The sequence below is a fragment of the Canis lupus genome, chromosome 10, assembly GCF_048164855.1.
Source record: "Canis lupus baileyi chromosome 10, mCanLup2.hap1, whole genome shotgun sequence".
Classification (NCBI taxonomy): Eukaryota; Metazoa; Chordata; class Mammalia; order Carnivora; family Canidae; genus Canis; species Canis lupus.
In genome coordinates, this window is record NC_132847.1 from 59,343,577 (window position 1) to 59,371,006 (window position 27,430).

Here is a 27,430-nt window from a genome sequence, read left to right on the forward strand (position 1 = left end):
GAATGCCCCAGGTTTCTGTGCTTGTTGACTCAACTTCTATTGTTTTTTCCCCACGGTTGTATTGCAAAAAGATGTTTTTGATTTACTATTTGTAATTATCCACTTTTTTTTTTTTTTTTTTTACAGTCAGTTTTCAATATACTCTTAGGAAAGATCAGCATGGTCCAAGCCATCCTCACAGGCTTCCTTCTGTAATCCTCCTCTTCCCCTACAAGCTGTTCTCTACCCGACAGCCTGAGTGATTTTAAGAAAGCCCTACTCTGCTTAAAGCACTCCAGTGGCTTCCCATGCACTAGAAGAAAATTTGAACACTCTACTCTGCCTTACAGAGTTCTTACTGAGTTCTTATAGCATGATCATTTGAGAATTTGGAGCAGGACAGTGGTTGATTTTCTACCTTGTACAGTAACAAAATACAAAGGTTTATTTTTTTCCCAGAGTAGAGATTGTTTCATGAAGTGACACCTTTTGTCTTGAAGAATGTGTTGTTATATTGGACAAGCAGAAGGAAGCTCTAGACAAACGCACACACACACACACACACACACACATTTCTTTGACATAAAATTACTTGTGAGGTTCTGTTAGGATAGCCTTATAGAAGATGTGCAATTAGAATATATTACTGAAGTGTGGCTTGTGACTTAGTAGAATGTGTGTTTATGAAGTTCCAGATGTGAAGGCTGAGAATCAGAGGACTGTATAGATTAGCCAAAGAACTAACTGCTAAGAACAAAACTGCTTTGAACATAAGCAGACACATTGTGAAGTGTGATCTTTGAACACCAAATCATTCATTGGATTCTTACTATATGTGACTTAGGGAAATCAACATGGGGCAGTGGAAAGAATTTTATCCAAAAAGTGCATCATAAGTAGCTCAAGAACAACTTAAGGGGAGACTAGAGATGCCAGGGCAACTAGCACAGACCTAGTGTGTATGTGCTGAGTGGTGAGGATAATGGGGAGGGATGGTGGGTGCCTTATAAGAGGCATAGTTTGAGCTGGGACTCAGATTATTGTGAATAATAAGGAGGTCATCTGAGGAGGAAGTAATGGCTTGAACAAAAATAGAAGAATCCTAGGAAAATACATATAAAACAAAGGTCAGAAGGACAGAAGCTGAGGAACTATGTTGGCAAAGAAAGCTGTACTTTCATAAACTACTGTCAATAAATATGAAAACAAATAGAAATGTGCAAGAAATATATGGTCATTTAAAATAAGCCAATTGCTTTGGGCTCTGAGTATTTTGGGATATAATTCCTGGGAAAGAGATTTTGAGTTGCTTTGCTGGAATATTCATTCCTTCAGCATCTGTTGGGTACTGTGTTCCAGGCATCAGGTTAGATGCTCCATCCTAAAATATAACATAAACACAAATCTTTTTTTGGAACAAGTAATGGTACAAAAGATAAATGAATACATACATACCCAGTTGTTGATAGTAAGGCGTTCATTCCCAGAATAATACGATGCCTGTGTGAAAAAGGAAGAAAGATATTTTTAGAGAGCTTCTCTCCCTATTTTGGAATATGAGGACAACACCTGCCAAATTTGGCACAAAATGATCATTGCTCCCAAGCAGAGATACACATGAACAACTGACTCAGCCATGATGGGTAGTTTCAAAACCAACAGCAGTTTCTGGGCATAGGATTTCAGCTCTCAGCGCCTGTTGTAACTCTGTGCTAATTCCTTCAATATTTTTAGTAACTTGTAGTTACAAGTACAAAATTGTTAATAGCAAGAGCATAAAGGACAGATTCATGACCCCTGGAAACTAAATAGTGTGCTTCACTTATTAAAGAATTGAATCAAAAATTTGTTAGAGAATGCTCTTTCTCAGGCTACACTTAATTAAGCTCTAATATTTCACCAAATGACCTGGAAGAAGTAAAATGCACTTTTTTGTTCATTGCATTTGGCTCATTAGTGAATGATCCTCATCGTTTAATAGTAAATGTTGTTAATTTATAACCCAGATCATATTCTGCTCTCTCAGCATTCTTTTTTATTTAATTAATCTTTTCTCTAGAAAAAATATTTAGGTAACATATTCACCTAGGAAAAGGAATGCTGAACATGGATATTAGTTATTCTATTTTTCTTCAAGTTCCCTTGATTCAAGTAGAGAATTATAAAAAGCTCATACAAAGATAATTACAATCAGCAACCAGAAAAGAACTGAGTGACACTAGGTCTTCTCTGTCACCTTGAATGACATGCTCTGAATAATCATTCCTTCAGGTTAGAAGAGGTGTTTGGCCTTATGACAAAACTCATATTCCTAATTAACCTCAAACTAATGCATGGGGTATTTTAAAAATTGTGGCTGAGTGCTTGTAGCCAATTTTCTCCACTTAACCTATGTGAGTTCCCAGGATCATGGTTGTATCACGCTGGAATGGGCTCATGTGTAGGAGAGGAGTGGGAAGGTCTGTGTGCACCATGTATTTCACTGGCTCACACAGACTCTCTAATTGGGCCTAATGATAGAAAATTGCAATGTTTAAAATAGTATGCGGTTAGCTGTCTCTGACATAATCTTTCCCAAATTTGCATGGAAATGTCTATGAGGTGCAAGGAAAATCCTGAAACCTAAGAAGATTTAATAAAGAAAAACTGATTGGCAGAGGGTGGATTAAGAAATACCTCCTCATCTTCCTTGTCTGGCACACCCATGCTTTACCTTATGGAACAGACCCATTTGAAAAAAAGTATATAGAAAAATACTGTGATTTCTTCTACTCATCATCTGTCCTGTCTTAGGGACCTAGCTCTGATCTTTTTTTTCTTAGAATCAATGATTTTTAAGATGACAAAAGGGCAAAATTCTACCTCCCTATCTTTTAATATTCATTAATACAAAATGTGGTTTCTAGAAAACACCAGAGTTGGAAGAAGGGGCACATGGCTTGGTATAGAACAACAAATGAACAGATGGATCAGGGCTAGAATCTTACTTCTTCCACTTAATAGCTGAGAGGCTTTTCCCAAATGTGACTTACTCTTCCTGAGCTTGTTTCCTCCTTTGCTCTTAATATGGAAGCAGTAATATTTATCTTGTAGAATTATTGTATATATTTGAGATATAAAGTGTCCTGATCAGTGTTGGCACATGGCAAGCATTCAAAACATGATAGCTGTTGTTGATGATGATGATGGTGACGATGATGATGTATAAATTCCAACTGGTAAAGCATTATGGTTAAAGGAGGAGACTGGAAGATAGATGGTTGTTTTAGTTCATGTTAGGGGAGGTGGTTTTTATTCATTGGATTGGTTCAGTATGTCAGAGATCCAGGTGTGGGGGCAAGGAGAACCCTTAATCTCAGAAATGCTGCCTGTTAGAAGCCAGGGCGGAGACAGTATAATCCATTGCTAACCTATAATCTAACCTACTCATTAGCTATAGATTTGAGTAAGAAAGATCCAGCACCCAATCAAAAAATGGGCAAGAGAAATTAATTTACCTGATTTTTGGTAAATACTTCATTAAAAAAAAAATCTCACAATATCTAAAGATAAAAGTCCAAAACTCAACATGGGACATTTGGAAAAGGATTAAAAAACAGGGAAGAGTAAATATGATCCTGAAGACTCAGAAGAAGAGCACATTTCTGAAAATGAAATACTGTGGGATTAAGATTTCAGGTATTTATTATATATCCTTCATAGAATTTTTAAGAAGATTTTTGGATTGAGAAAAGAAATAATAATTAGAGAACAGATTGAGATGAAAGGATAGGGGGATAAAGTGAAGAGGAAAATAGATCTGATTAAAATATAATTGTAAAAAAAGGAAGTGCAATAGTAGAATTGATAATAGTAGTTTTTGAGTGTCAACTTTACAGGTATTAACTCACTATATTCAACTCTATGAAACAGTTCCTTTTATTTTCTCTATTATACAGATGAGAAAAACCAAAGTATGGAGAGGATTAGAAAGGCAGCTAAGGTCACAGAGTTGGTTAAGAGAAAAACTCAGATTTCTAATCCAGGCAGAGGGAGTGCTCTATGCTAGTATGTCATACTTCCTTGGAGAGAGAGAGAGAGCAGAATTAGCACTACTAAAGACTGAAACAGGAGAGGACAAACCTAGGAACATTCATAAAATATACAGCAAAAGAACAGATGAAAGAAACAATAGAAAGGAAAGATGTAGAAAACAGAGATTGATGAGCAAACATAGGAATTATAGATATTCTTGAAGGGAAAAATAAACAGAACAGAAACAATTATCAGAGTTATAATTGGTAAAAATGCTCCTGAATTGAAAAGGTATCTTTGTATGTAGACAAGATAGGGCTCTAGTACTCCAGACAAGATTGAAAAAGAAATCTACACTTAAATAGAGACGAACAAAGTTTTTGAATGAAAGGAAAATAAATTCTCTGGCAGCCCCTGGTGGCTCAGTGGTTTAGCGCCACCTGCAGCCCAGGGCATGATCCTGGAGACCCAGGATCAAGTCCCACGTCGGGCTCCCTGCATGGAGCCTGCTTCTCCCTCTGCCTGTGTCTCTGCCTCTCTCTCTCTCTCTCTCTCTCTCTGTGTCTCTCATGAATACATAAATAAAATCTTAAAAAAAAAAGAAAGGAAAATAAATTCTCAAATATTCAAGGGGAAAAAAGAAAGAAGAAAAACCACTGGCTTCGGAGTTCCATTTTCTGTATCATTCATTAAATGTCAGAAGACAACAGAAGAACATTTACAGCATTTTGAGAGAAAGAGGTTGTGACCAGGAAATTTATAGCTAAATAAGCAATTTTCCAAGCAGTGGAGTCAACAGAAAAAAAAACATAAGAGAACAAAACTCATGTATTAAAGGACTCAGAAAATATTTTACTTTTAAAATAATTTTTGAAGCCATATTCTAAATAACAAATACATGAAACAAAATAGTGACTTGCAGTGATAGATGAAACAGAAAACATAACTGGCTGGCAAAACAGACTATAAAACACCAAATGCAACACTGAGCCCAAACTGTTCTCATACCAGTTCATTTAGACCCTCAGACAAACTGATAAGACCACAATTTGTTTTCACAGTAACTCCACACAAGTAGACTTGTGTTCTAAAGATAAGACCACTTATTATTTCAGCAACCGGCCCAGTTATAAATTCTGACCAACTCCTGCCTGGACCATACTTACTTACCTCCACTTGAGACTCTGTGACTAACACCAGCCTCTGAAACTTTGAAACCTTCCTCACTAAGCTCCTCTTCCCTTTAGGAGACCCCATCGAAACCTCCTTAAGAGGATGCTCTGTTCTGCTGAGCAAGTGTGATCAAACCCAGCTTTGTATGGTCAACAGCTTTCCCCAGTGCCTTTGGGAATATGGGAAGTCTGATAGTGAGGACTAGAACATATTAAACACAGCTAAGCAGATTATAAAGCTGAATGCAAATGTCAAAATAGTTTTCATGAAAACAAAATTAAGGTAAAAATAGTAACAGTAAAGAATGTTAGATCATTAGAAAAGTAGCAATATGTAAAATTATGCTAAAATTCTAATTATAAGGGACTCTAAATATAGTTTTTAATTTTAATATTTAAAATATTTTCAACACTTTTAACAGTTTTAATATTTTTAACAGTTTAAGGTATTTTTGAAAAGTTAAAGTAACTTAATAGAGCTATAATTAGATCAGTCCTTCCAGGATACCAGTGAAAATCTAGTCAAGCCACATGCCTTCACCTCCCCACCCAACTCCTCTCTGGTAACCATCAGTTTGTTCTCTATCGTTAAGAGTCGACTTCTAGGCTTAACTCTCTCTCCTTTTTCTTTGCTTATTCGTTTTGTTTCTTAAATTCCACATATGAGTGAGATCATACGGTATTTGTCCTTGACTGACTTACTTTGCTTAGTATTATACTCTAGCTCTCTCCATGTTATTGCAAATGGCAAGATTTCATTCATTTTTATGGCTGAATAATATTACATTGTATATATATGCACCACTTCTTCTTTATCCATTCATTTGTTGGTAGGTACTTGGGCTGCTCCCATAGTTTGGCTCTTGTAAATAATACTGCAGTTAACATAAGGGTGCATATATCCCTTTGAATTAGGGTTTTTGTGTTTTGGGAGTAAATGTTCAGAATTTGTGATTGACGGATCATAGGGTAGTTCTATTTTTAACTTTTTGAGGAAACTCCATACATTTTTCCGCAGTAGCTGTACCAATTTGCATTCCTGTCAACAGTACAAAAGGTTCCTTTTTCTCGTGTTGTTGATTTCAGCCATTCTGACAGGTATGAGGTGATATCTCATTGTAGTTTTGGTTTTTGCATTTCCCTGATGATGAGTGATGTTGAGCATCTTTTCATGTATCTGTTGGCCATCTATATGTCTTCCTTGGAAAAATATCTGTTCATGTCTTCTGCCTATTTTTTAAATTGGATTATTTGTTTTTTTTTGGGTTTTTTGAGTTGTATCAGTTCTTTATATATTTTGGATACTAACCCTTCAGTTGATATATCATTTGCAAAAATATTTTCCCATTTAGTAGGTTGGTTGCCTTTTAGTTTTGTTGATTGTTTCCTTTGCTGTGCAGAAGCTTTTTATCTTGATGAAATCCAAATAGTTTATTTTTACATTTATTTCCCTTGCCTCAGCAGACGTATCTAGAAAAATATTGCTACAGCCAATGTCAGAAAGATTACTGCCTGTACTCTCTTCAAGGATTTTTATGGTTTCAGGTCTCCCATTTAGATCTTTAATCCATTTTGAGTTTGTTTTTGTGAATAGTGTAAGAAAGTGGTCTAGTTTCATTCTTTGGCATGTTGCTGTCCAGTTTTTCCAACACCATTTGTTGAAAAGACGGTCTTTTTTTCCATTATATATTTATTCTTCCTTTGTTAAAGATTAATTGACCATATAATTGTGAGTTTATTTCTGGGTTTTCTGTTCAATTCCATTGATCTATGTGTCATTTTTTATGCCAGTACCATACTGTTTTAATTACTACTGCTTTGTAATGTAACTTGAAATCTGGGATTGCGATACCTCTAGTTTTGCTTTTTCTTTTTCAAGATTGCTTTGGTTATTTAAGGTCTTTAATGGTTCCACACAAATTTTAGGATTGTTTGGTCTAATTCTATGAAAATACTGTTGGCATTTTGATAGAGATTACATTATGTCTTTGCGTAGTATAGACATTTTAACAATATTTGTTTCCAACCCATGAGTAGATCTTTCCATTCTTTTGTGTCATCTTGAATTTCTTTTATCAGTGTTTTATAGTTTTCAAAGTACAAGGCTTTCACTTCTTTGGTTAAGTTTATTTCTAGATATTTTATTGTTTTTGGTACACTTGTAAATGGGATTGTTTTCTTAATTTCAGTTTCTGCTGCTTTATTGTTAGTGTATAGGAACACAACAGATTTCTGTACATTGATTTTATATCTGGTGACTTTACTGAATTCATTTATAAGTTCTAGTACTTTTTTGGTGGAGTCTTTAGTTTTCTATGTATAGTATCATGTCATCTGTGAATAGTGAAAGTTTTACTTCTTTGCTGAATTGCATGCCTTTTGTTGTCTGCTTAGTCTAGGACTTTCAGTACTATATTAAATGACAGTGGTGAGAGTGGACATCTAACAATATATTTTAAAAATCATATACCACAATCAAATGCATCTTATTCCTTGGAAACAAAGATGGTTTAATATTGCAAAACAGTCAACATGATATGTCATATCAATAAAAGAAATGATAAAAACCATATGATCATTTCAATATAAGCAAAAAAAGCTTTTGACAAAGTATAACGTCCATTGATGAGAAAAAGCCTCTGCAAAGTAGGTCTAGCAGGAACATATCCAAACATAATAAAGGTCTTATATGAAAAACCCACAGTGAACATCTAACTCAATGGTGAAAAACTAAGAGCTTTTCCCCTAAGGTCAGGAATAAGACAAGGATGTCCACCTACACCACTTTCATTCAATATAGTATATAATTTTTAACATAGTAAGAATGGCTTACTCTAATAATCCATAAAACACTATAAAATTATTTCCTTTAAATAAGCCCTTTCTGAAGGTCATTAAAGGGAGACTTGAAAACGTGTACAGACAACAAATTCTTGAATGAGAATTTCAATTGTTTTCCAAATATTGAGGGAAACTTGATAAAGCAATGATAATTTAGATGGGTGTTTCCTCAATAAAATATTAACATGTATTTAAAATTAGAACATGGCTTTGTATTTCCCTGCTGATGAATGATGTTGAGCATCTTTTCATTTGTCTTTTAGCCATCTGTATGTCTTCTTTGAAAAAATGTCTATTCATGTCTTTTGCCCATTTCTTAACTGGATTTTTCTTTTAGTGGTTGAGTTGTTAAGTTCCTTATAGATTTTGGATACTAATCCTTTAGTAGATATCTCATTTGCAGATATCTTCTCCCATTCCATAGGTTTCAGTTTTTTTTTATTGTTTCCCTCACTGTGTAGAAGCTTTTTATCTTGATGAAGCCCTGTAATTCATTTTTGCTTTGTTTCCCTTGCCTCTGGAGATGTGTCTAGTAAGAATTTGCTACGGCTGATGTCAAAGAGGTTGCTACTTGTGTTCTCCTCTAGGATTTTGATGATTTCCTATTTATAGCAGTATTATCAATGATAGACAAATTATGGAAAGAACCCAAATGTCCATTGACTGATGAATGGATAAAGACGATGTGGTATATACATACAATGGCATATTACTCAGGCATCAAAAAGATTGAAATCTTCCCATTTGCAATGATGTGGTTGGAGCTAGAGTGTATTATGCTAAATAAAGTAAGTTATTTGCAAGTGAAATAAGTCAGAGATAGACTAATACTATATGATGTCACTCATATGTGGAATTTAAGAAACAAAACAGATGAACATAGGGGAAAGGAAAAAAAAGGGGGAAGGCAAACCATGAGAGACGCTTAACTATAGAGAAAAAACAGGGTCCCTTAAGAGGAGGTGAGTGGGGGCAATGGGCTAAATGGGTCATGGGTATTAAGAAGGGCCTTGTGATGAGCACTGGGTAATATATGTAAGTGATAAATCATGAAATTCTACTCCTTAAACTAATATTAGACTCTAATGTTAATTAATAAAATTTGAATGAAAATGTGAAATATTAAAAGAAAAATTAGAATATGGAAAACAGGGGCAGCCCGGGTGGCTCAGGGGTTTAGTGCCACCTTCAGTCCAGGTTGTGATCCTGGAGACCCAGGATCGAGTCCCATGTCAGGCTCCCTGCATGGAGCCTGCTTCTCCCTCTGCCTGTGTCTCTGCCTGTCTCTCTCGTGCTCTGTGTCTCTCATGAATAAATAAATAAAAATCTTAAAAAAGAATATGGAAAACAAAAGAGTCCTAATCCGAGACATATTGATGGAATAGGAGTAAGAGTCCTGAAACAGATTTGTGTGATAAAGGTTACATTTAAAATCAGCAGGAAAAGCTTGAATGTATCATAAATCAAGTAGACAGCAGAGTAAACAATTTTGAAAATGTTACTTCATACCACATCGGAATAAATTCCACTTGAATAGAGATATAAATGTTTCTTTTTTTTTTTGAGATATAAATGTTTCAAAAGAACTGAAATAGTCTATAGGATAAGTAAATAAATGTAGAAGTACTGAAATAAATATAGTTGACTTTATTTACATATCATCTAGAGGTATGAAAATTAAGTTTGCCACTATAGGCAGAAATCATAAAATATACAATGGAAGATTTGGTACATAAAGAGTAAAATGTTTCCTTTGGTCAGAAACACTATAAATAAAAATGAAAGACAGATGATGAATGACGTATTTATTTTGTAATCTGTGCTAATTTTTCCACAATGAGAATGGTACTTGGTTATCTTTAAGAGGACCTGATGTACATACAGATAATGATGGTGAGGCAGAGAATGGGGGCAGGGGGGACTTTGGTGCCAGACGACATCCATTCTAATCCTAGAATATTTTTTTGTGACATGGATAATTTACCCTAACCTCTTTGTGCCTCAGTTCCCTGATCTTTGTAATGAAGATAGAACCTACTTTAGAGTGATTAAATGTGTTAATTTGTGTGCATGACTCTTAGAATAATGCCTATTGTATGGTGAGTACTCTGAGAGCTATATTCTCTAAGACCTTTTGAGTTCCAACATGCTAGGATCCTATGCCAGTAGTCTTTGCCAGTAGGATTACTGACTTGGGAAGAGGGCAACAGATCCTAATGAATGTGTGCTTTTAGTTCAAGATTTAAGAGAAGCCTGTGGGGGATCCCTGGGTGGCGCAGTGGTTTGGCGCCTGCCTTTGGCCCAGGGCGCGATCCTGGAGACCCGGGATCGAATCCCACATCGGGCTCCCGGTGCATGGAGCCTGCTTCTCCCTCTGCCTGTGTCTCTGCGCCTCTCTCTCTCTCTCTGTGACTATCATAAAAAAAAAAAAAAAAATAAATAAATAAATAAAATAAAAAAAAAATAAGAGAAGCCTGTGGTTCTGGGTGCTGGTCAAAAAGGGACAGTTGATAGGGCTAAAATTACATTACTGACATAGAATAGGAAACAGAACAAGAAATAGTATGTCCCTTTTATTTTCTGCATAAGCAAAGCTAATGTACAAAATGATAGCACAAATTGTACTGTGGTGGGAAGGAGTAGATGAGCAAAGTTCTTGTTGTTTATTCTAAAACACGGACAGTAAATGCAATTCCAATTTTCCCCTAATTTTTCTCTCTACATGAAAGCTGAAATTCTGGATATACTGGCTATAAATGGTCCCTTTTCTCAATTTAGTTTTTTATTTCCTGTTGACTCTGGCAGTGTTGATTAGCTGCATCATTGTTTTTCCATGGCTGACCATGTGACACAAACCTACTAGAGTCGTGATGAAAATAGTATGTCGAGCAGAGGACAAGTAATTGTAAATCCACCATGTGTCCACATGATATCTGCACCAGGGAAAAGGGAAGAAAAGTAGCAGTTGATGAAATACAACTGTTTTGAAGCTGGTTGGGAAGAAACATATGACGAAAACACATATTGGGTTTGGAGGCTCACTCTTTTTACTTTTAAAATTATTTTTTTTCTTGGTACAAAAGCAACATATGCTAATTGTACTGAAAAAGGGAAACAGATAAGAAAAATAACATGATCTATAATCTCAACCCCGAATCTGGCAGAGGATTAAAGAATGAATGTGGACAAGGAGCAAACTACTCTTTTAAGAGTGGAACATTTTGGTATATATCTTCTGATCTTTTACTCTATCTTTGTGCAAAAATATTGTCAAATGATTTTTGGTGTTTTATACTTCTTTTTCACTTAATATATTACAAATATATAGCAATGGAGTTGTAAAACATTTATGAATCAAATTTTAATAGCCATATAAAATTCTATTATAAAATCTGTTATAAATGGCATAACTTATTTTACCTATCTCCTGATTTTGGACATTTTAGATTACCTCTATCCTGTGACCATTGTTGTACAGAAATATTTGGGCACAGGAATTATTTCCTTAGCATAAATTCTTAGAAATTATATTGCTAGTTCAAAGTTTATGTATGTTTTAAGGAACTTGATACTTTGCCAAATTGCTCTGACGGAAGGTACTACCGAAGTATGATTTACGTTTATACAGCAGTTGTATAAGAATGCCTCATTCTCCCTATTTTTGGAAATTTTAGGCATTGCAATTGTTGTTTATCTTCTCATTCTAATTGGACTAGTCTTGCCGTAACAAAGATTTCAGTCTAGTGGTGCTAGAACAGCTGATTAAACATATAGAAAAAAATAAACTTTAAGGCCTACTTCACACTATAAATAAACTTAGAAACTGGTGTCTTGGGATTAAGCCCGGCCTTGGGCTCCCTGCTCAGCAGTGAGCCTGCTTCTCACTTTCTCTCTGCCTCTTCCCCTACTTGTCTTCTTTTTCTCTCTCTCAAATAAATAAAATCTTAAAAAAAAAAAAGACAGAAAAGCACTAGCCATAATTGAAAAAAACCTGGTGAATAGACTTTATCAAAATTAAATATGCCTTCTCATTGAAAGACATTGTTAAGAGAACGAAAAGAAGGGCACCTGGGTATCTCAGTCTATTAAGCATCTGCCTTTGGCTCAGGTCATGAGCCCAGAGTCCTGGAGATGGAGCTGCATCTGGCTTCCTGCTCAGCAGAGGAGCCCGCTTCACCCTCTTCTCCTTCACCTCCCCACACCCTCCTCCCTCCTCTCTCCTCCCCACTCCTTCATCTTTCCTCCCCCGCTCCCTTTCTATTCTCCCTCTCTCCCTCTTCTCCCTCTCTTCGCTGGTGCTTCTCCCCCCTGGTGCTCCCTGTTTCTCTCTCTCAAATAAATAAATAAAATCTTAAAGAAAGAGAGAATGAAAAGAAAAGCCACAGGTGTGAAAGACTATTCTCAATACATGTATCTGATGAAAAGATTGTATCTGTGCTTTTCTATGTGAATTTTATTTTATTTTATTTTATTTTTTTTAATTTTTATTTATTTATGATAGTCACAGAGAGACAGAGAGAGAGAGGCAGAGACATAGGCAGAGGGAGAAGCAGGCTCCATGCACCGGGAGCCTGATGTGGGATTCGATCCCGGGTCTCCAGGATCGCGCCCTGGGCCAAAGGCAGGCGCCAAACCGCTGCGCCACCCAGGGATCCCTCTATGTGAATTTTACCTCAATAAAAATATACTTTTTTGATATATTAAAGATTTCAATGTAGAAATATAGAATAATGAAATTTAGGAGAAAATTTTCATAAGCTTGGGTGGGAAGAACTTCCTAAACAAGAAACCCAGTTGCAATAACAGACTAATCTATTAAATTTCAAAAAACATAAAAATATGTATATTTAAATATAAGGAAAGCAAAAGACAGAAGACAAAAGAGGAAAAATTACTTCAACATCTATGATGGACAAAATTTAACAAGCTTAATAAACAAAGACTTCCTATAAACGGGTAAGAATCAGGCAAATTACCTATTTTAAAAATGGGCAAAGTATATGCATGGATAATTCACAGAAAGAAAAGTGCAGATAGCCAGTAAAGTCATGAAAAGATGCTCTATTTCACCAGTACTCACCAGTACAATTTTATTTTAATTTTAAAATAAACATTAAACCGTTAGCATGGTAAAAATGGGAAACTTTGGAAACACTAAATGTTGGTGAAAATATGAAATGGGTAGCTGTCCATTGCTGGTTGGAATTTGAATAACTACAACTTTTGAAGAAAACATTCAGCAATATCTATAAAGGTTTAAAATACATATAATTTGATCTTGTAATTCCTTTGGGTAATTTACACTAAAGAGCAAAAGCATAAATGTCTAAGGATGTACGAATAAAGATATTTATTTAATGTTGTTTGCATGGGCAAAAAAACCAAGCTGGAAACAACCTGAATGAACATTAATAGCAGAATAGTTGGATAAACTATAATAATCTTTACCACAAACTCTTATAGCAAAATTAAAAAGAAGAAACCAGATTTACATTTAGTGAACTGCAAGGGTTCCAATGATATATTATTACATGAAAAAAAATTAAGTTGGAGATTAATGTATAATATATCCCATTTCAGATTAAAAAGAAAAATGCTAACAGAAATTTACCTTATTGGAGCATAAACATGTAATATTTCTGTTTTCTTCAATAACTGTCACTTTCATATCTTTTTCACATTTCTTCCCTGCTGAGTAATAGGAATGCTTAGTGATATTCAGCAAGATCCATAACTTTTCCATTTTTAGAATCTCATGTTGGTTCTCAAGACTCAGCCAAAGTTCTGCATGAGCTGTGCATTTTATCCCAATTTCAATAATTAGGTAAATTGCTTCTCCTCTCTTCCAGAGGAGCAAGAGGGTGGAGTTGTTGATGGAAGTTCCTCAAGAAGGTGGACATGTTGGTGAAAGTTTCTATTTTATGAATCCAGACAGGACTTTATGGGAAGAAAGAGATTGGCTTACCCTATATTGATTCACATCCATTGTTGATAAAAGATGGAATTAATAGACTACTGTTAGCGATCATTTCACTTGTTTTCTCACTATATCCATTTAATTAATTCCTTGTTAAACTGAGATTATTTAGAGTAGTAAAAGTTAAATATCTAATGGAAAACTAGTTTCCAATGTGCATGATACAGAAAAGACAGTATTTTCTTACCGTAGAAAGAATGTCTAAGGGGCTAATATATTAAAATTCAAAAAAACATAAAAATATGTTTATACATATCTAGTGAAATAAGTTAAAATGCCTTCCTTAAAAGCCCACATAGAAATTATGACTCCTAATGTCCAAAGTCTGTCCAGTAATAGGAGTACCTTTGTTCACTGGTTTTCCCAAAGAATCAGAATTGATCTAATTATTGTATATTTATAGGTCTTTCTGAGGGCATTTGGACTATTTTCAAGTGAATTAGGAATTAAATATAGATGCAGGAAGTCATATATATGCCTACTACCTTTCCTTCATTTTTCCTCTGGTTCACATGAATGTCCTTATTCCCTCTCCCACTGTTTGTACTGATTGTCATTTCCCACTTGACCTCTATTTGCATACCATTGTTTGAGATTTGATTCTCATACCATCATTCCCACTTGACCTCTATTCTCATACTATTGCTGAGCTATATCTCTGTTGACTTCTCTTGGGTCTGTTGTTTTTTTTTTTTTTTTTTTTTGGGTCTGTTGTTTTTAACTTAGTCCAAGGATAAAATCTCTTCTATCCTAGGACTTTGTTTTTATTCTCTTTGTCCGTGGTTATTCAATCTCCTCTCTTCCCCAATATCCCCATCCCCAATATTACTATTCAAAGGAGCTGAGAACTTGGCACAGTAGTTGAAATCTCCACCAGATACTGGCCCTGGCCATGACACTGATTTCTAAGAGTGGTCCATAAAGATGGCAAGTTATGTGGTGCTCGGATTTGCTTCTCTGTAAACAAAAATCACATACAGGGCATCTCTATGTAAGTAGCTGCTTTCACTCTTGGCCTGATCCTTTTGACAAAATAGCCACTACTGCGCTGGAGAGAAAAATCTTGAAATGTTTATAGAAAGTCATGATTCATAACATGCAAATCATAAAGCAAAGACATGTAGAACTGGAAAGGACACAAGCCAAACCCTCTCATAGTCAAGAAAGCACAAGCTCAAGAGAATTATCTAAGGTCACACAGCTGGTTTAATCTGCAAGCTCAGACCTGAGAGTCAGGTCTTGGTACTTGTGTTGAGTTGTTTATTTGTGAAATGGGAAACAAACAGGATGGGAATGCAAATCCTGATAACCTATGTTTCTTCCTACTTACTTGAAAATTTCTCCCTGAACAACCCGAAGGCTTTAAATTGTGTGGTTAGTCACACTGTCTGTTTTACCAATTTGAGAATCTTAAGAAGGAATCCCCTTGTAAAATACTTGTCTTTTGTGTGTTAAGGTCCAGTAGGTTTTTCACAGATAATTGTAAATTAGTTCATTAACATTTCTGTCTTCCTAACACATTGCCATTGTCATTTAGGGAATAGAAGGTAATTTCATAATGTGCAGATACCTGGTTGCACATTAGAATTACCTGGGGAATATTTTTTTTTTTTAACATTTATTTGTGAGAGAGTGCGTGCCAGGGGAGGGGACAGAAAAGGAGACTAGCAGACAACCTGCTGAGTGGGGAGCTCAATGACAACGATGACAATGACAATGACATAGAACTCCTTCCCAGGACCCTGAGATCATGACCTGAGCCGAAACTAAGAATCACATGCTTTACTGGCTGAGCCACCCAGGCGTTTCTCTTCAAATCAAATAAATCTTTCACCTTTTACCTTGGAGCTTTTAAAAAAATACTAGTGCTGTCAGGCCCTACCTTTAGAGATTGTAATTTGTTTAGTCTGTAGTGAGACTCAGGATATTTTTAAAAAGACTCCTAAATAATTCTAACGTACAGCCAGAGTTGAAAACCATAACTCTAGAATAGTGATTCTTAAATTGTGATTTCTGGTCCAGCAGCTTTGGGCTCACCTGGAAACTTGCTTGAAATGCAAATTCCCAGACCCTTTCTTAAACCTAGAGTCAGAAACTCTGAGAGTGTGACCCAGCAAGCAAGCTTTAACAGGCTCCCCAAATGATGCTAATGAATCCTAACATTTGAGAAACCACTGGTCCAGCCAAGGATAGGCAAACTATATGGCCTGTTTTTGTAAGTCGTTTCAAGAGAACACACTGCACTCATTCATTTTTATATAACACAATGACAGACTTCAGTAGTTGTGACCAAGACTGGATGACCCACGAAGCCTGAAATATTTATGATCCAGCCTTATAAAGAAAATGTTGGACCTCTGAACTGTGCATTTCAAAGTGTTTTTCATGTAATGAGAATTTTTTGTAGTTGACACACAGTGTTACATTAGTTTCAGGTGTACAACATAGTGATTTGACAATTCTGTCTGTTATGCTGTGCTCACCACAAATGTAACTACCATGTCACCATTCAGCGCTATTATACTACCAATGACTTTAATCCTTATGCTGTACTCTTCATCCTTATGACTTTTTCATTCCATAACTGGAAGCCTGCACTTCCCACTCACCTTCACCCATTTTGCCAATATCCTATCCTCCTTTCCTCTGGCAATCACTAGTTCTCTGTATTTATGGGTCTGTTTCTGCTTTAATCATTTTGTTTTTTAGATTCCATATATAAGTGAAATCATATGGTATTTGTCAGACTTATTTCACTGAGCATATTATCTGGGTCCATCCATGTTGCTGCAAATGGCAAGATCTCATACACACACACAGACACAGTTTCCTTTATCCATTTATCTATTGATGGACACTTGGGTCGCTTCCATATCTTGGCTATCGTATATAATGCTGCGGTAAACATAGGGGTGCATATGTCTTTTTGAATTAGTGTTTGTGTTTTCTTCGGGTAAATACCCAGTAGTGGAATTAGTATTATATGGTATTTCTGGATCATGTAGTATTTGTATTTTTCATTTTTTTTGAGGAACCTCTGTATTGTTTTCCACAGCGTCTGCACCAATTTACATTCCCACCAACAGTGCATGAGGGTTTCCTTTTCTCCACATCCTCACCATTTCTTTTTGATTCTAGCCATTCTGACAGGTATAAAATGATATCTCACTGTGTTTTTTTTTTAATTTTTTTTAAATTTATTTATGATAGTCACAGAGAGAGAGAGAGGCAGAGACACAGGCAGAGGGAGAAGCAGGCTCCATGCACCGGGAGCCCGACGTGGGACTCGATCCCGGGTCTCCAGGATCGCGCCCTGGGCCAAAGGCAGGCGCCAAACCGCTGCGCCACCCAGGGATCCCCTCACTGTGGTTTTGATTTGCATTTTCCCGATGATTAGTGATGTTGAGCATCTTTCCAAGTGTCTGTTGGCCATCAGTGTGTCTTCTTTGGAAAAATGTCTATTCTGGTCTTCTGTGCTTTTCAAACTTCAAGGTAGAGATGAATCACCCAGCGATATTATTAAACTGCAGACTCTAATTCAGTGCACCTGTGATGGGGCCTGAGCTCCTAATTTCTAACAGCTTCCAGGTGACAGTCAAGTTGCTGGTCTGTGAAGAACACTTTTTTTTTTTTTTTAAGATTTTATTTATTTATTCATGAGAGAGAGAAAGAGAGAGAGAGAAGCAGGCTCCATGCAGGGATCGTGGGACTCCAGGATCACGACCTGGGGCCAAGGTGGCGCTAAACCACTGAGCTACCCGGGCTGCCCTGTGAGGAACACTTTGGATAGGAAGGGTCTAGAACAATCCTAATAGAAACACATGTGCTGGGCAGCCCTGGTGGCGCAGTGGTTTAGCGCCGCTTGCAGCCCGGGGTGTGATCCTGGAGACCCTGGATCAAGTCCCACATCAGGCTCTCTGTATGATGCCTGCTTCTCCCTCTGCCTGTGTCTCTACCTCTCTTGCGCCCTCTCTGAATAAATAAATCTTTAAAAAAAAAAAAAAAAAAAAAAAAAGAAACACATGTGCTGAGACACCTTGATAAGGACTCTTCAATTGTTGGAGAGATTTTTGTAGAGAAGTTTCTAAAAGCCCTGAAATCTTTGATATGGGTGGTTAAAGTTGCATTAAATCTGGAAAGGACCTTATATAGGCTGACCACATAACGTACATTCCTAAACTAGGACACTTTCGAGAGTGAAAAGGGATGTTATTAATAGCCAGGAGAACAAGTGTAAATTGGGACCGTTCTGGACAAACTGGGTGCGTGGTCACTTTGCTTACAAAGAATCTAATCCAGTAGTTCTTGAGGGGAACAGACCTCACAGTATCCTGTGAGGAACTTTTTCCCAAATAAACATGCAGGTGGGGAGAGGAGGCGAGAGTGGTGGAGAGGGCAACTGTGTACCAGAATTCAGTGATAGGAAGGGCACGTAGTTTACAACAAATAGCTCTCCAGAGGACTGTCCTGACCCTGCTTCCGTATCCCCAAACCCACACTGATGGGCGCAGAGGTATCAGGGTCACGAGGCAGCTAGGTCAGGACTGGAAGCCAGAGCCTAGCACTGAGCCCGGTACAGAGAAAGTGTTGACTATGCACTTACCGACTGGCCGCCTCCCGCACGCACAGGCCTTGACCTCCAGTCACCGCTCTGGAGCAGCCTGAAGCTCGCGCATGCGCAGGTGCCTGTGCGCCTGCGCAGACCCCAGGGGACAAGGGGCGGGTGTGCCCTGCCTCGTGCGACCGTGTCACCTTGCCGCTCACCTGTGTAAGTTCCTGAGGGGAGGCCCACAACCCAAGGCCCCCAGGACCGGGGTGGGGGGCAGTGGATGGCATTTGCTAGAAATTGCTTTGTCCGCAGAGGCTGTGAGCACAAACCTAATCACCGGCTCGTATTGGTGGCCTTGCGGCTGAGGTGCTGGAGAGAAGGCCTGAGTGTGAGAAAGAGGGCGCTGCAAAGGGAGGTGGACTGGGTGACGGGCCCTGAGGGGGCACTTGACGGGATGAGCACTGGGTGTTATGCTATATGTTGGCAAATTGAACTCCAATAATAATAATAAAAAAAACCTAAATTAAATAAATAAGTAAATAAATTCCATTGGAGCGGAAAAAAAAAAAAAAAAAAAAAAAGGAGGGCGATGGAGGCAGAGGCCCGCGGAGCAGCGCTTCCGGCCGCCACCCGCGGCCCACGTGAGGAAGAGGCGCCATGTTTTCTGGGTCTAGTCTGTCAGTAAAGAACAGGGCGCAGATGTTGCTGAATATTTTATGGTAAACTTGCCCCAGGGGTCTCTAAATGTTTTATAATTTCTGGGGAAAGAAAGCCTCTAGGGCTGTGTATTCTTCGTAGCAAGTTCAGCATCATTCTAATGCCTCCTGCAGGCGTTCCTCCTCACCCTGTTGGCAGGTGGCAGTAGCCAGAGGTTAAAAGCTTCCGTTTAATGTGAACAGCGTGAACGCAGGGAAATAACAACTAATCGAAGGGGGTGGAGACTAATGTCAGGACCTCCGTGGTGATTCTGTGCCTTGAATTCGGGCAACGTCTCGAAAACTGGGATGGATGGCTTTTGCTCCTTTGAGTCGAAGCCTTCTTTTGGGGGAGCGTGTTGCCTTTATGAGCGGGAGATACAGTTGTTTTGTTAATAAGGGACAAATTCGTGAGGAGGCCCTCTGATTGCTCCCTGGCCTGGTCTTAACCCCACATCATTTTTTAAATTAATTTATTTATTGTAAATTTATTTTTTGTTGGTGTTCAATTTGCCAACATATAGAATAACACCCAGTGCTCATCCCGTCAAGTGCCCCCCTCAGTACCCGTCACCCAGTCACCCCCACCCCCGCCCAACTCCCCTTCCACCACCCCTAGTTCGTTTCCCAGAGTTAGGAGTCTCTCATGTTCTGTCTCCCTTTCTGATATTTCCCACTCATTTTTCTCCTTTCCCCTTTATTCCCTTTCACTATTTTTTATATTCCCCAAATGAATGAGACCATATAATGTTTGTCCTTCTCAGATTGACTTCCTTCACTCAGCATAATACCCTCCAGTTCCATCCACGTTGAAGCAAATGGTAGGTATTCGTCGTGTCTAATGGCTGAGTAATATTCCATTGTATACATAGACCACATCTTTATCCATTCATCTTTCGATGGACACCGAGGCTCCTTCCACAGTTTGGCTATTGTGGACATTGCTGCTATAAACATCGGGGTGCAGGTGTCCCGGCGTTGCATTGCATCTGTATCTTTGGCCCCACATCATTAAACAACAGAGGGCGCCCTGCTCCAGCGATCTGAGCGATCGTCCCAGAGTGAGGCCCGGATGGCAGGCTCCCGCGTGTGTCTACTCCTACTGCACCTCTTCACATGCTTGGAGAGAACCCAGAGTGGAATCCTGCTCCTCACGTCATGGTAGAGGCTTCGAGGGTTTGGAGGGTTTGGGTGGGTGACAGGATGTGATTAGAGGGTAAGGAGAAATGGCCGTACCTTTTGGGGTGATGATGGGAGGACGGACTTGGATTCAAAGTCTAGCATTGCTTCTTACCAGCTCGGTGTCCTTGAGTGAATTATTTTTCCTCTTTGCAGTTTCCACATTAATGGTGATAAATACTTGTTTGTAAAGTCCTTGGCACAATGCCTGGCCCGTAGGAAGCACTCAATAAAATATTAGCCTTGGAAATAGGCAAGCAAGCAAACAGGCGACTGTCTTCAGGTTCAGGCTAGGGAAAGAGAGAGGCAGAGAGTGAGTAGGGAGATGCTTTCCTACCAGACTGGAATAACTTATTTTGGACACTATTACACAGACTAAGGTTTCATGTATATGCATAAAGCATTAAGTTGCTTAACGTATATGCTTCATTGGCTGATTGATGAAAAATAATCCTTTCTAAGATGTGAATAGATGTGCTATGATTTCATATTAGTTTTCCATTTGTTTAGGAGGTGCTGGTAAATTCTTTCACATCTAAATGATTCAGTAGTGTGAAATTCTAAAATAGAAGTTTAAAATCGTTCTCCGAGATAATCCTGTGTTTTTTCAGAGAAAAGCTTGATACGCCTGGGAGTAAAACCCAATTTAAAGAAGAAGAGTGATATAAACTGTTTGGAGGTGCTTTCCACATGTTGTTCCAGATTTGGGGTCTGAATATACAAAGGAAACCGCTTTTTACCACACTTCACTTTGGATGGTAGGAACCTTCTTTGACGTAGAACTTAAGAGTGAGAAGAGTTTCTGAGGTTTTTACACTTAAGAAAAAAATACCCGTTTCTTCCCCTTCAGTTAAATGAAATCTCTTAGCTTGAGGCTAGGTGAGTAGCACTTATACAAGTTTTTCAGGTGATTCTAATATGCAGCCAGCAGTGTGAACCCTCGTTCTACACCAACTTCTATTACTTATGGGGAAAGTACTTATCCATCTTCTGTGCAGCCTGCAGAGTAGAGAGACTGAAAATAGAAATCCGACAGGTTAAAAATCTTCAGTGACCCCTCTCCCCTCCCGCTACCATCTCTTTTCAGTTTTCAGGACAAAGTTCGGGATCTTCAGCTTCTCTCACAACTCCTTTCAGTATTTGTCTCTTGCCATTATGCCTCTCATCTCTACTTTTCTATTCCCTTTACTTCTCCCCCTACCTCCCTGTCTAGTCATGCCCAACTGCTTGAATCTCTGCAACTTGGCATGACACTTCTCAGTGTCATACTTTAACATACTTTTCCTTCCTCCTTCTGGACTGCCTTTATCTCTTTCTTCATTTTCATAATGCAGCTCAGGCTGAGATATTCAAATAGGGAGAGAACACAAGAATATGTAGTTATGGCTGCCTGGGTCAAAATCTGTAGGGTTTTTTTAAGATTGGGAAACTCTTTGAGAGTTTTAAATTTCTAGCATAAGTGCTTTAGGGCTAGGTTGTTATGATTTAAGTATCATAAATGTGTAAAGGAGGATCAGATATGAGATGAAAAAAAGTAATGGGCTCTGGTTGCCTAGACAGCATGTGCCTCATATAAAGATCATTAAACTTTTTGGAAAAACTCAGGACAGTCAGCCCAGGGGCTGCCAGTTCATAACTTTTGAATCATTTTATTTTGCAGATGAGGAAACTGAGAGTTAGAGATGGCGCTGGGAATGTAGTAGTATATGGCAGTGTGCTAGAGCCCAGGTCTTCTGAATATAGGTCCAGTCTTCATAGTACACCATACAACTTTGGCACATTTCCCTTTTAAGTTCTAGTCTATTTATTCCAGATGGTAATAATATTCATTAATATTTGGTCAGTGTTATACAATTAGAAAAAAGCACTAATTCTATTTTATAAACTGCAGCTCAGGAAGGTGCTTTAGAAATATGTGTCTTGCTTCCTGGGTTTAGATTTCCTGTGTTCTGAGGCAGAAATCTTCTCAGGTTGGCCTGGAGTGCCCTATACTATGGAATGCAGTCCAGCTCCCTGTGATATTCTAGTCTGAGACCATGTAGGGGGCAAGTGAATCCCTGCCATGCTTCTCTCCCAGCTCACACTTACTATAAAGTGAAATCTTAGCTCTGGTGTCTGATTGATTTCCCTCTCTGGGCTGCCTGGGTGGATTTTACCCCTTAAGGATTTCTGAAAATAAAAGCATTTCCCCCAGCATTCTTTTCTAGAATAGAGGAATTTATTCATCCAGACAAAAGCATACACTTGGCAAAGATTGAAGCTGGACATTTCCTTTGGTCCAGTGGACAGCTACTGTACTGGCTGGGTTCTGTAAAGCTTCCTTGCTAGGAGAAAGGTAACGCTTTGTTCTGACACAAAGAACCGCTTCAGGGGCTATGGTACAACCCAGAGTATAGAGAGCACCTGGGTCTGCTTTGGCTTTTTTAAACAGAGCTCTCCTAACTCCCAGTTTCTATACATCTCAAGAGAACTAAAGAAATAGCAGTGTTTGCCTTTTTGCCAAGAGACTCACTATTGGGGATAGAAGAAAGTCTTACATACATGATACCATCAACAGGAATGGGAAAGAGCAGATATAATAAACTGTGAAGGGAGTAGAGTATAGGATAAAATCATGCCTCTCAATTGGTCGGGAGATGGCACAGGTTTAGAGAGGAGAGGATGGATATTTGGGACGTCCATTGGTTGTCAAGAGGACTCCCCTTGTCCCCTGGGAGGTTTCCTTCTTAGCGGCTGGACACTTGCCATTTCTCTGTCTTGTTCTTATGTTGTGGTGACTCATAATGGTTTATGAGATGCAGGCAACTTCCTGGCCCAGTGCTGCTGAATGGCCAAGTGTGTCTTCTATGCTGTGGTCACAGAAAGGGTAACTTTCCTTGCAAAGCAGGAAAGTTTAAGTCAGACTTTTCTCAGTTAATTCACTTTATTACCTTCAAAGTCTTGGTTGAATAAATGGAAATACAATAAAAGCAAAGTGTAAGTTAAAATAACAGAAACTCAAGAACATTAAAAAGGGAGGGGACAAATAGGTTTATTTTAAATAGCAAGATTGCAAGTAATTTAATAACCATTCCCTTTCTATACAACTTTAAAGAAACAAAATATTAATTCGTATTTTTCACTATTCATTTTATTATTTATTTTTATATTTTTAAAAGATTTTATTTATCTATTTATGAGACACACAGAGAGACAGGCAGAGACACAGGCAGAGGGAGAAGTGGGCTCCATGCAGGGAGCCCGATGTGGGATGTGATCCTGGAACTCCAGGATCACACCCTGGGCCAAAGGCAGGTGCCACACTGCTGAGCCACCCAGGGATCCCACTATTGTTTATTTTAAATGCACAACTCATTTTGGGATATATAGACATATATAAACATAAGCCTTTTTTTTTTTTACATAAACCGTTTTTAAAGATGAGGAAGTTCATATTTATGAAGGCCTTTCCATTCTGATTTCATTATTTTCATAATTATAACCTGAGATTTGTTATGTGTTATGGTTACAAGTTTTAGATTTGTATCCACAACTTGATAAATTTGTATGTAGACATTATAGTTATGTGTTAGAGTCCCCATGTTGCAGTGTCCTTACGTATCTGACATTATGACAGTGGCATTTTCTGGATTTACTGCTGGAGATACCTGTCCTCACAGTCTAGTTCTTAGAAAATTCTTCATATTGAAAAGGAGCTAGTGAGTGGGAGGCATCACATTTGTTCTTTAAAAGATTTTAAATAAGAAATGAATCCGTAAAACAATCTGTAAGAAAAGCCATCTCAGTGGTTTCCATATTCTTAAAATTCCCCAAATGTGCAGTTTTTCTTTGGTAATTTAATTTCTGCTGCAGATGTCCATCCAATTTACTTGTGATTTATCATAGATTTTAATTTATAGTGAAAGTGCTGGGCCATATTTGCAGGGAGATAATATAGTTTTTTTCTTACCTCATTCCTCATTCCAGTTTCAGTGAATAATTGGTTTTTCCCATTATTATGAATTTATCTTTGGATATTAATGCTCTAGTGACTAGTTTCACGAGGTTCTTTTCCAGCTGTCACAGTGCGAACCTGACACACCTGGAACCTTCTCATGCCAATGTTGCTCTAAATGTATCTTAATAAAAAATTATTTTAGTTTTAAGACTTTGAGGCCCTCTACATTAGAAATGAGGTTATAGAGTAAATGGTTTGGGAAAAAAACCTCAGAGCCACATAAAGCATGTAATTTATTTGATTCATAAGTGTCATCTGTGTTATACCTGGGAAATAATCATCTTACCTTGTTATGATCTTCAGAGACAAGGGACTTACTCCTGGACACCCCTGGTTACCATTTAGGCCTAATTTTCACAAGTACAACTTATGAGTACTTAAACAAGTTGGTTACCTTTATATGAATCAGATTATCCTCTGTATATAGTAAAAATGTAATACTTACCCTGCCTACTTCAGAAGAAGGCAATATAGCCTGATGGTTGAGAGAAATGAGCTCTGTGGTCAGATTGGCCAGTGTTTAAGTCGTAGCTATTTAGTTCAGTGTTTTTCTGGGATGATTCCTGAACCTTTCTGCATTGAGACAATGGGGAAAATAATACCAACCTGTGGGATTGTTATGAAGACAAAATTCAACAATTTTTTTATGTGCTTAGTTAAATGCTGGGCATATTGTGAGTTTCCTCAATTAATTATTTATTTTATTGTAAAAAATTGTAGCATATTTATGCATCTGTAGGTACATATTTGTGAAGATCAACTAAAATATACATGTGTAGAAGTGGTTTATAAGTGTTAAGGAGCTATTCAGATGTGTCAGCATCATTACTTGAGAATTCTGGTATATTTTTGAGACTGGGCTTTGAGTTACAAACCTCCTGAGAACCTGAATGAAGCAGCTGCTGAGCCATAGGAAGGCTAATCCTTGTCCACCTTCTGTCTCTGGCCTAAATGGGACCTACCATCTCTTGGGCAGCCACTATACTCCAGGTCCTGTTTTGCCTACTTTAATTATTAACCCTCACAACAGTTCTCCAGGGTAGGTATGATTCATATTCTACAGTTGAAGAAACCAAGCTCAGCAAATTTAAATAAATTTAATAACTTACTGAAAGTTTATCTTAAAACACTAAACAGCCCTTGAGTTGGGGAATTAAAAAAACCCTCAAGTTTCTCTGGTTTTAAAATATGGGTACTTTTTACTATACTACAATCTCCTGGTGGGAGTGTAACAACAGTTGTGAGTCAGACAGATTGCTACCTTGCCCTGGATCTGCTGCTCGCAAGTCCTGTGCCCTTAGGTGGCTTGGCTTACTACTTGAACCTAGGTTTCTTCATCTGTAAAATGGCAGTAACAAGACCTACCCTACAGGAATGTTGTGAGTATTAAATTAGAAAGCACATTGTAAGTGATAGTAAATAATAGATGTTCATTACTTTATCTTGTCTCCGCTTGCTTTTCATCTCCCATGGGGGTGCTGGAGATCTGCTCCTCCCCCTGCAGCCCAGCAGGGGGCAGTAGAGACCATAAAGGATGCTACCAAACCAGGGCGATAGTCTCAAACATCCCCAGCTGGTGTCCACCTACCAGTCTAGGAATCTCTGAATCAGATCAGATCCTTAGTAGTCTTTGATTATGGCTCCTAGAAGAAAAAAGAAAAAAAAAGATGATGTTACATACATTAATAGATAAAACCAGCTACAACAGTAGTAATTCTGGTGTTTGGATAAGACTCAGAATGGATGGTTTTATATTATATATGAAGCCATTCACAGTTGGCTCATGTTAGCAGTTTCATTAACCTCACGAAGACATTAATATCGTTAGGAAAACAGAAGGAGAATACCTCCAACTCCTCCGTTAGACCCAATTAGCAGAGCGCTGCAGCACAAAGATCTGTGCCACGCCTGTCTGTGCTCAGGCTTGCAGCCACGGTGATCCCCATTAGACTGCTACTCGCCAGTCATTAAATCAGCCTCATTTGTGGTAGGGAGCCATCATTCCCAAAGTAGGTTGCTTTCAAGAAATGAATATTGGTAAGTGATAATGATGACAAATTAACACAAGATGATGAAATAAACAAGATGCAGATAGGACCCAGCATTGATAGATGGAGTGGGGGTAGTATATCCCAGTTGCTTTGAAATATTCTTTCTTCTTACAAAAAACACTATGAGATCCTTATTATGTTCATTTTTACTCTGGTTTCTCTGGCTTTTTCACACTTGCTGTCATGAGTCCCTGGGAAGTTCTCCTATGTTTTCCTGGTAGTTCTCAAAGATGGCAATGATGTGGGGTGTCTCATGTGTATTGAGAACAAATACAGTGGGCACATGCAGTTTTGTTCCTCCTGTTCTCATGTCCCCAAATGCTGAGGTCAGTTTCTTCTACTGGCCATGGTTTTCTCTACTATCTATTTAAGATTTTATTTATTCATGAGTGACACAGAGAGAGAGACAGGCAGAGAGAGAGGCAGGCTCTGTGCAAGAAGCCCGATGATGTTGGACTCGATCCCAGGACTCCAGGATCACACCCTGGGCCGAAGGCAGTTGCTAAACCGCTGAGCCATCCAGGGATCCCCTCCTCTGCTCGTTAATGTGGCAACTGTTTCTGCTGGTTATTACATCGGGATTGGTGTTCTCCAGCTCCAAAGGTGATAAACTTATGGTGTTTTATGTTCAACTGTGTATATGAAGGTTATACTTTTTTCCTCTTAAAAATAGTTGTATCTTGTTAGACACTCTTAACATAATATCTAGAGGCCCTTGGATTCTTTATGAAAATAGGCATTTTTGGGTCCATTCTGCCTATTTCTTATCTTTTAAGACTGAGCTTAGATATCCTGTTTTCCAAGAAGTCTTCCCCAAATCCTAGGCGCATATTCTCTGTGAGCATTCTCCACTGCTTTAATCCCAGAACACCCTGCTTGCTGTCTTGGCACACTACATCTGCAAAAGTCTAGTGAGGCAGATGACGAATAAATCCTCATTTGCTCTTGAATCCCCAGCACCTGAGGCAGTGCCTGG

General features: G+C 38.2%; 1 protein-coding gene and 1 long non-coding RNA gene across 14 annotated transcripts in view; one reads left to right on the top strand and one right to left on the bottom strand.

The window, feature by feature from the left end:
• Window positions 1-18,667, bottom strand: part of LOC140641772 (uncharacterized) — a 41,355-nt gene extending 22,688 nt beyond the window's left edge. For both annotated transcript variants that reach the window (XR_012038365.1, XR_012038366.1), the window contains exons 1-2: window positions 18,587-18,667; window positions 1,435-1,479 (exon numbers count right to left, since the gene is read on the bottom strand). This is a non-coding gene — a long non-coding RNA (uncharacterized lncRNA). The remainder of the gene's footprint in view (window positions 1-1,434; window positions 1,480-18,586) is intronic.
• Window positions 18,668-18,676: 9 nt separating this feature from the next.
• Window positions 18,677-27,430, top strand: part of PLPPR1 (phospholipid phosphatase related 1) — a 540,361-nt gene continuing 531,607 nt past the window's right edge. For 3 of the 12 annotated variants that reach the window (XM_072842133.1, XM_072842126.1, XM_072842135.1), the window contains exons 1-2: window positions 18,677-18,751; window positions 19,992-20,048. The gene's annotated coding sequence lies outside the window, so the exon portion shown is untranslated. Of the gene's footprint in view, window positions 18,752-18,839; window positions 18,921-19,232; window positions 19,252-19,991; window positions 20,049-20,172; window positions 20,389-21,017; window positions 21,165-27,430 lie in introns of those variants that run through there. The other 9 variants (XM_072842134.1, XM_072842137.1, XM_072842128.1 and 6 more) reach the window with 9 other exon arrangements.